The sequence below is a fragment of the Aethalodelphis obliquidens genome, unplaced genomic scaffold (assembly GCF_003676395.1).
Source record: "Aethalodelphis obliquidens isolate GAN/ISIS:26980383/991018 unplaced genomic scaffold, ASM367639v1 scaffold11, whole genome shotgun sequence".
Classification (NCBI taxonomy): domain Eukaryota; kingdom Metazoa; phylum Chordata; class Mammalia; order Artiodactyla; family Delphinidae; genus Aethalodelphis; species Aethalodelphis obliquidens.
In genome coordinates, this window is record NW_020837955.1 from 37,894,536 (window position 1) to 37,903,752 (window position 9,217).

The window sequence follows — 9,217 nt, forward strand, 5'->3', positions numbered from 1 at the left end:
GGTACAGCCGGCTTCCTGCTCAGGAAGAGGGATAGTGGGGATCCAGGCCCCTCTGACCACATTTTCCAAAACTGGCCCTTTTACAGCTCTTTCTTCCAAGCTAGTATGCTGTGATGATGGCCATTAGACGATAGTAAATGGCCAGTAGGGGAAGTTGGAGGGAAGCAAGACCGCGGGACGGGGAGGGTCGGGCTCACTCCATTCTCCTCTCCCCCAGCCCAAAACTATCTACCTCGTCACGCCCTGGAGACAGGTGGCACGTGGCAGGCACGCCTGGGTCCACCTCTGACCCTGCTGCGCCTTGGGGACAGGTGTCACTCCCACTGCCCTGGCCCCGACAGCGCCCGCCCCAAGCCTGTGTCATGCATGGCCGAGCACACAGCCAGGAGGGTGGGGTTACCCCCAGGGGCAAACCTCAGGCATCGGGCGAGGAGCCAGCAGGTGGCTTGGCCCTGCATCATCTTTCCTGTGGACAGTCCGCCCCCAGCCTGCAGGTCCCCGTGGAATCGGGCATCATGGCCCCAGCCGTGCCCTCCACTACCCAGGGTTAGCTTTTCCCCTTTTCTGTTCTACTCCCTGCACCCCCCTGCCCCATCCGGCTTCCAGGAATCAGCTCCCAGCAAGCTTATCGGCCCCCAAATCCTCATCTCGGTCTCTCATGCCAGGAACCCAAACTAAAACACTGTCCCTCTCCCCGCCCCCAGGGGTCCACACGAGGTCTGGTGTGGAATCGACCCCTCACCCCCCATAAACATGCGCAGGATGAACTAAGGAAGCACCTGTTTTGTGCTTGGCGACATGAAGTTCCCTCCGGGACAGTCACACCAGGAAACTGTTACATAAACTGGGTTTCCTGATGCCCTGGCCCCGCCCTGCCCATCCTCAGCTGTATCCCAGCCAAGCACAGTCGCCCTCAGCGGCCACCGTGGTGCTGTCCGCGGGCCCAGCGGGGAGACTCAAGGCCAAAGCCGGCCCTTGTCTCTGGGCCCACAGAGCTCTCATTACCGAGGCCGCCACCCAGACAGGCTCATTCCTGCCTCGCCGGCCCACGAATGGCTCCATGGGGAATGTCGGGGCCATAACTGCTTTCTGCCCAGTGTCTGTCTCGGGTTCAGACACAACTCTCCCGGGGGGTGGCGAAGGACACGTTCACACAGGTCCACATCAGAGGCCTGGACACAGACGGGGGCAACACCCAACCCCCAGTCACCCTCCCAAATGCCTTCCAGAAGAGTCCATTGAAATGAAAGAGCAGGCCTCTCTGGGGACCAGGCAAATTGGAACACAGGAAGCAGAAAGACTGCACAGGAGAAGGGATCCTGCCCAGGGGTCCTAAGCCCAGAGTCTGCCTGCTGGCTCTGCCGGACAATTCCCCTCCCTCTCCAGGCCTCAGTCTGTCTGAGGAAGAAATGAGGGGCTTGACCTCACCTCCACCCAGAGGCTAGCCCAGCTCTGACCATTGTTCCCTGAACCGTGACCCCAGAGCACCAGGTCTGGGAGGTGGAGGTGGATGCTCCCTGGAAAACGTGTTCATTGGTCCAGTATCCTTGGGGGGCCCTGCACACAGGAGCCCCCTCTTAGAGACTGTCGTGGCACCACTAAAGGTCCTGAGAAGGCCTGCAGCCCAGAGTCCATTAACGTGTGGAGCCCAGAGTTTTCCTAATTCATGTGACCACAAAAAGGCTTTTCTCCAAAGACTCCTACTACTTCTAACACGCATATTGAGAGCTGATGACCCAGGCGTTTGACACTCTTACCAAGGCTCTTCTGAGGATTCTGTCTCCTTGGGATGTAGGGTCAGATGAATCCGCTCTGATAACAAAGGCCCTGGCGTAGAAAGACAGGTGTCTCCAGATGTACGTCCAGAACAATAGTCTAAGGAACAAAGAAAGGAAACACCTGAAACCTTGAAGGGTTGCTTGTTCCTGTTTGTGATTGAGGGTGTCCAGAGGCGGGGGCAACGGGCATCTCCACCTGGCTGGCCCTCAGCCAGCAGTTCCCTTCTCGCGCCAGCCTCAGTGTGTCCAAAGGTGGAATCGGGGGCTTGGGAAGACTGCCCCAGGGGCCAGCCGAGCTCTGACAATTGCTTCCCCAACCATGACCTCTGGGGGAGAGAGACAGACGTGCTGAATCCACACATCCAGCGCGAATCTTAGCTTTCTGGCCCCAAACCTGCCCCTCCTTGGGGGCCCCATCTCGCCGCCATCTCCCCAGTTGCCCCAGACAGAAATAAAATGTCACCCTCCTCCCCAACCCGCCCACCACATTGCCACGCCCAGTCTCCAACACCTAGTAATGCCACCTGGTAAACAGCCCTCAAACCCTTCCTCTCATCTCCATCCCCTCCATCATTCAACAGCAAATATTTACAGAGCACATCCCATGTGTCAGGTCACCACCTTAATTCTGCCCGACGTTCCCTGTACAGAGCGTCACAAGAGCCTCCACAGGTCCTCCTTCCTTGCTGCCCCCAGAGTCTCTTTCCAAATGCAGACCTCAGCGGTCCCATGGCCCTCTGGGTCCCATCCAAACTCCTCAGCCTCACGTGGTCTGACCACAGCTGCCTGCCTTTCCTGCTTCTCCGACACTCACCCTTTCCTTGATGCTAAGATGCTGACAACCGCATCCATTGCAAGGCGCTCCGGAGAGGACCAGCTAAGGTAATGCTCACAAAACACAGAACCAGTATCACAGCATGAAGGGAAGCATGCAGGATAGCACGCTTCTGTTTGCAGAAAGAGAGTCTGGCATTCAGTCCCCCCACCAGCAAGGTAACACCTCCCCGAGCTCATCCTTTCCAACGCAGACTCCACCTACCTGCCGGGAGAAATTAAGCCACTGAAGCTGTTCACTGAAGGAAGGTGGAAAGTTTGCACCCTGAATTCCACCACTGCCCGCTCTGTCCAGGCCTCTCCTCAAGCAAGGCCCAGGATGCCCTCCCTGGTGAGACACAGAGCCACCCCCAGGGCTGGGGTCTTCTCCACAGAGGACAACACTCCCCCATGCCCACCCCACAGGGATGGGCTCCAGGACAGGCTGTCACTATGGGATGTCACAGTGTCAGCCTGGAGAGGTTCCCGGGCACTGAGGGTTGTAAACACCCCCCTAATCACAGATCTCAGCAGGAACACCTGCTCCCAGGGGCGCACTCCGCAGGCAGCTCACCCAGGGCAGCCCCCCGCACCACAAGAGGCTGCCCTGATGCATCATGGATGAGGCTGCGGTGAGGCCGGGCAGGGCCTGAGTCCCTCTGACCTCCAGGGCCTTTCCAAGGCCAACCCTCGGTCACCCCTGAAAAGTGCAGTGGAGTCTGTTATTTCTAGGAAACGAGGGTGCACACTTGTACTCCTGGGACCCAGCCTGCTCTGAGCTGCGAGGGGAATGCCACAAACCCTGGATGGGCTCGGACTACATCTCCATGGTCGTGCAGACCTCCCATCTCTGACACCCCCAGTCTGCATCCTCTTCCTTGCTGGGTGGCTCCCTTGTGGTCCACGAGATCCTCCTGTGTGTTTCTGGAACCACAGACTGTACCCACAGGTGACGGTGAACAAGTACAGCTCCAGCCCTTCCTGCCTTGTTCTGGCACGGCTGGCTGCCTAACCTGCCCCTGCCAGGTCACTCCTTGGGGACGTGGGTCTCACAGGGACAGGCCCGGGGGTCCTAGGTGGGTGTGAGAAGGGGCTGACACGGTGACTGAGCAGTGTCCCCCACGGCCTAGAGGAACAAGTGCGTCTCACCCTGGGGAAGGAGTCGTCTAGGGATGGGTAGTTAAGACACATCTGAAAGGTGGCGTAACCTCAAGCTGTAAGTAACAGGAAGTCTGACTCATAGTGGCTTAAAGAAACGGGGGCTTGTCATCTCACACTAACGAGAAGTCTGAAGGGAGGTAGCCCGACGTCGGTTCAGTGACTAAGAAATCGTCATTTCTTAGCCTCTTGCTCACAGTTACACAATAGCTCTTGTGGGTCCAGGAATAATGAGCACAGCAAGAGGAGGAGGGATCAACACGCCAGCCCAGGCTGCGCGTCGTAGCTAAGAAATCTCTACGTATAGCCCAAGATTGCAAAAACTTCCTCTGTGTTTCCATCTTGAGGTTTCATAAATTGTAGCTTTTACACTTAGGATCACTTTTAATATTCTATATGGTATATGGAATGGATTGTGTTTCTTTTCTTTTCTTTTACATATGGATATGTGATTATACCATCAGCATTTGTTGAAAAGACTATCTTTTCTACCCTGAGTTGCCTTTTCCCCTGTGTTGAAAATCAATTGACAATATAGGTGTGGGCCTATTTCTGGATTCTCTATTCTTTTCCATTGACCTTTATGTCTGTTTTTATGCCAATACCACACTGTTCAGATTATTAGAGCTCTGTAATAAATCTTTAAGTCTGCTAGCGTAAGTTCTCCAAATCTGTTCTTTTTTTTAAGTTGTTTTGGCTATTCTATATAAATTGCATTTCTCTATAAATTCCAAATAAGAGTCAGCTTATTCATTCCTATGGAAATCCTGCTGAGATTCTTATTGAGTTGTATCTATAGATCAATTTGGGAAGAACTGACATTTCAACAATATTGAGTTTTCCAGTCTACAACCATGGTATTTCTTTCTATTTTGGTCACTTAAAATTTCTCTGAACAGTTTTCAACGTACAGGTCTTTCCCATCTTTCGTCAGACTTACCCCAAGATAGGCAGAATAATGCCAGTGCCCCAAGATGCCTACATCATAATCTTCAGAACCTGTGAATATGTTACATCACCCGATAAAGGATTTTGCAGATGTGATTAAGTTAAGAATCTTGCAGCGAGGAGGTTATCCTGAATTACCTGTGTGGGCCCAATATCACATATAAGAGGGAGGCAGGAGAGTCAGGGTCAGAAAGATGAAGATGTGACATTGGAAGCAAAGATAGAGATGTAGGGCCGTGGGCCACAAGGAATGAAGGCAGCCTCTAAAAACTGGAAAGGCAAGGAGCATTCTTTCCTAGAGCCAATAGGAAAGGACTCTGGTCCAGAAGGACCAGCCCTGATGACACCTTGATTTTAGCCTACTGAGACTAATTTGGGACTTCTGACCTGTAGAACTATACGATAATAAATTTGTGTTACTTTAAGCCACTAAGTTTGTAGTAATTTGTTACAGCAGCTATAGGAAACAAATACGGATTTTGGTGACAGAAGTGGAGTACTGCTGTCAACAATACTTAAAATTTTTGGAAGTGGCTTTGGAATTGGGCAGTGGAAAAGCAGTGGAAGACTTTTGAGGAGCATTATAGAAAAAGCCTAGAAACATGGATGTTAAAGACCCTACTGGTAAGGACTCAGAAGGAACTGAGGGGTATGGTAGAGAAAACCTATATTGTCTTAGAGAAGCCCTAAACATTACAAACAGACTGTTACCTGAAACATGGATGTTAAAAGTGCAGCTGATGGGGGTTCAGAATAAAATGAGGGATATGTTAATGGAAGCTAGAGAAAGGGGATCATTTCTGCCTATACAGTGGCAGAAAGCTTAGCTAAATTGTGTCCTGTGGTTATGCAGGAAGCAAAGCTTATAAACAAGAAATCTGGCTTATCTATTTGAGTAGATTTCTAAATGAAGTATTTGAAAGGGCAGCCTTGTTTCTCCTCGCTGCTGATATTAAAATGCAAGAGGAAAGAGTGATTGAGGGAAGAAATGTTAAGGAAAAAGGAGCCAAAACTTGAAGAGCTGGAAAATTATCAGTCTCTTCAGATTGCAAAAGACACTAAAATGAGCAGGACTTCCCTGGTGGTCCAGTGGTTAAGAATTGGTCTTGCAATGCTGGGGACACCGGTTCAATCCCTGGTCAGGGAACTAAGATCCCACATGCCACAGGGCAACTAAGCCCACGCACCACAACTACTGAGCCTGTACGCCACAACTAGAGAGCCTGCATGCCACAACTACAGAGCCTATGTGCCCTGGAGCCCTCACACCACAACTACTGAGCCCGCACGCCACAACTACTGAGCCTGCGCACCACAGCTAGAGAGAAGCCTGTGCAAAATAAAATAAATAAATATAAGTTTTTTTAAAAAAGACACTAAAATTGGGAAATTTGCTGTCAGGAAAAAACATGCTCCAGAGAGAAAGGAGGGTATAACTGGACAACCTTTTGCTTGGGCCTTGAAAGGAGCAAAAATTCACAGTATTCTGTCACACAGAGAGTTCTTTAAAAAGACTCTGTTTGTGACTCATGTATTCCCACAGCCATCTCAGCAGAGGCCAAAAATAGAGATGATATTATCTAGGAAAGACATGTGGAGGAGCCAGGTCTAGCGGAGTGAGTCCCTGTGATGTGCATAGGAGAACCACAAGGTTGTTAAGAATTTTATACCAACAGAAAGAGCCATCTTAGACTGAAAGGGACAGATAAAGGACAAAATGAAAGAAGGATGTCAGGCTCCCCAAATTCTGCAGGCAGGAAGCAGACTGATAAAACTCCCCAGCTTCCAACACATGCTACCCTTCATGACAAAGGATAACTCTGAAGACAGAGCCTTGAGCCCAGACGCTGGAGCCGCAAGACCAAAGGGCAGAGCCGAGAGCTACAAAAAATTATTCATAGGTCTTGAAACCTGATGGAGTTTGCCCGGTTGGTTTTTGAAATTGCTTGGAACTAGAGATTTCTTCTTCTCCTTTTATTTTCTCCCTTTTGAACAGAAATGTCTTTAATTGGTATCCTATGCTTTTCTCCCTCCTCCCCATTGTATTTAGGGAGCAGATACCATGTTTTCTTGTTTCACAGGTCCACAGATGGAGAGAGATATTTTTCCTCCAGGATGGATCACACCCAGAGTCTCACCCACACTTAACTTAGATGACTTAGATCATGAGATTTGGAACTTCTGAACTGATGAGATTTACATGAGATTTGGTGCTATATAGTGTTTGGAACTTTGGTGATGTTGAGATGGGGTAAACACATTTTGCATGTGAGATGAATGTGAATCTTTGGGGGTCAAAGAGCAGATGTGGTAGGCAAAATGCTGGCCCCCAAAGATGTCCATGTCCCAGTCTCTGAAACCTGCAAATATGTCACCTTACATGGTAAATGGGACTTTGCAGATGTGATTAAGTAAAGGCTCTTGTGACAGGGAGATCATTCCGGGTTATCCACATGGGCTCAACGTAACCACAAGGATCCTTATAAAAGGGAAGCAGGAAGGTCAGAGTCAGAGATGGAGATGCGATGAAGGAGTCAGAGATCAATGTCATGGGAGGCCATGAGCCAAGGAACTGGGCAGCCTCTAAAAGCTGCAGAGGCAAGGAACTGGATTCTTCTCTGGGGCCTCCTGAAATAATGCAGCCCTGCTGATACCTTGATTTTATGCCACTGAGACAAATTTTGAACTTCTAGCCTCTGTAACTGGAAAACGAAAAATGTGTCTTGTTTGTTTTAAGGCACTAAGTTTGTGGTAATTTATTACAATAGCAATAGGAAACTAATACAATCCTTAAACATTTAATATTTTTATCCTATTGGAAATGGAAATTTTTATAGTTCAATTTCCATTTGTTCATTTCTAGCATGTAGGAAAAATGATTTTTATATATTGTTCTTGCATCCTGTAACCTAACTAAACTCAACTATTAGTTCTAGGAACTCTTTTTTAGACTCCATAAGACTTTCTACAGACACAAGGATGTTGTTTAAGAATAAACACAGTTTAACTTTTTCCTTTCCAATCAGGATGCCATTTATTCTTTTTCTTGCCTTATTGCACTGGCTAGAACTGACTACTTAACTGGCTACAATGTTGAATGGAAGTGGTGAGAGTGAACATCTTGACTTGTTCTTGAACTCAGGAAGGAAAATGTTCTGTCTTTACCACTGAGTATAATGCCAGCCATAGGTTTTCCATAGATGACTTCATCAGGTGAGGAAATTCTTGTCCTAGGTTTCTGAGAGATTTAATCAAGAACAGATATAGGGGCATTTCCCTGGTGGCACAGTGGTTAAGAATCCACCTGCCAATGCAGGGGACATGGGTTCAAGCCCTGGTCCGGGAAGATCCACATGCCACGGAGCAACTAAGTCCATGCACCACAACTACTGAGCCTGCGCTCTAGAGCCCGTGAGCCACAACTACTGAGCCCACCTGCCACAACTACTAAAGCCTGCACACCTAGAGCCCGTACTCCGCAACAAGAGAAGCCAGCGCAATGAAGAGTAGCCCCTGCTCTCTGCAACAAGAGAAGCCAGCGCAATGAAGAGTAGCCCCTGCTCACCGCAACTAGAGAAAGCCTGCACGCAGCAACAAAGACCCAACGCAGCCATAAATTAATTAATTTTTAAAAAAAAGAACAGATGCAGGATCTTGAATTCTGCTTTTTCTTAATCCATTGATATGATCATGTCTTATTTAACCTATTGGTAGAATGAATTACAATTGTAGATTTTCAACTTTTGAAAACCCTGCATTCCTGGGATAAACCACTTTAGGTCATGATGTGTTATTTTTTAATATATTTTTGAAATCAGTTTGATAGAATATTGTTAATTTTTGCATGTATGAGGAATATTGGTCTACAGTTTTTTTCCCCCCATTTTTGCTCAAGTTCTGCATTGAGATTCCACATCTTGAGATTCCACAAGATGATGGTAGGCAGCCTCCTAAGGCATGACAGATTGAGCCTTTACAAGAGGTTCATAGCTTCTTCATTCTGAAAAACTTGAAGCTGGAAGAATTGTCACAAGGACTCGTCTTTTGATCCTTTTACAGCCAAACGCATAACAGTCTGAAAGGATGAAAATGTTCACTCATATCTTCCCCCCATCCTTCACTCCCTGGCTTTACCTAGAGAGGAAGAGAAAACTCATGCCCGAATAAGTACAGTTATAGTTACTATTTCCTAAAAAAAATTTACTCTCACTTTAGGGCTGTCTCAAAACTTTGCAAAAGAAAGATAATCTCCTTGGCACAGAGTAGGAACTCAATAAATATTTGTTAAGTAAATTAGAGAATAGATACATGAGTAAGTGAACAAAAGAATCACCTTCAAGATGTCCCACTTGGGAAGAGCTGGTGTCAGTTCATAAACTTTCCAAGGGAGCCATGAGTAGGCTCAGGGAATCTGCAACACCCACACCCCACGCCTGATAAAAAAAACAGCGGGCAAGTGGGGCTACAGGCATACGTGCAGTTTTTTAATTCTCGTTGCGGTCTATGACCCAGAAAAGATT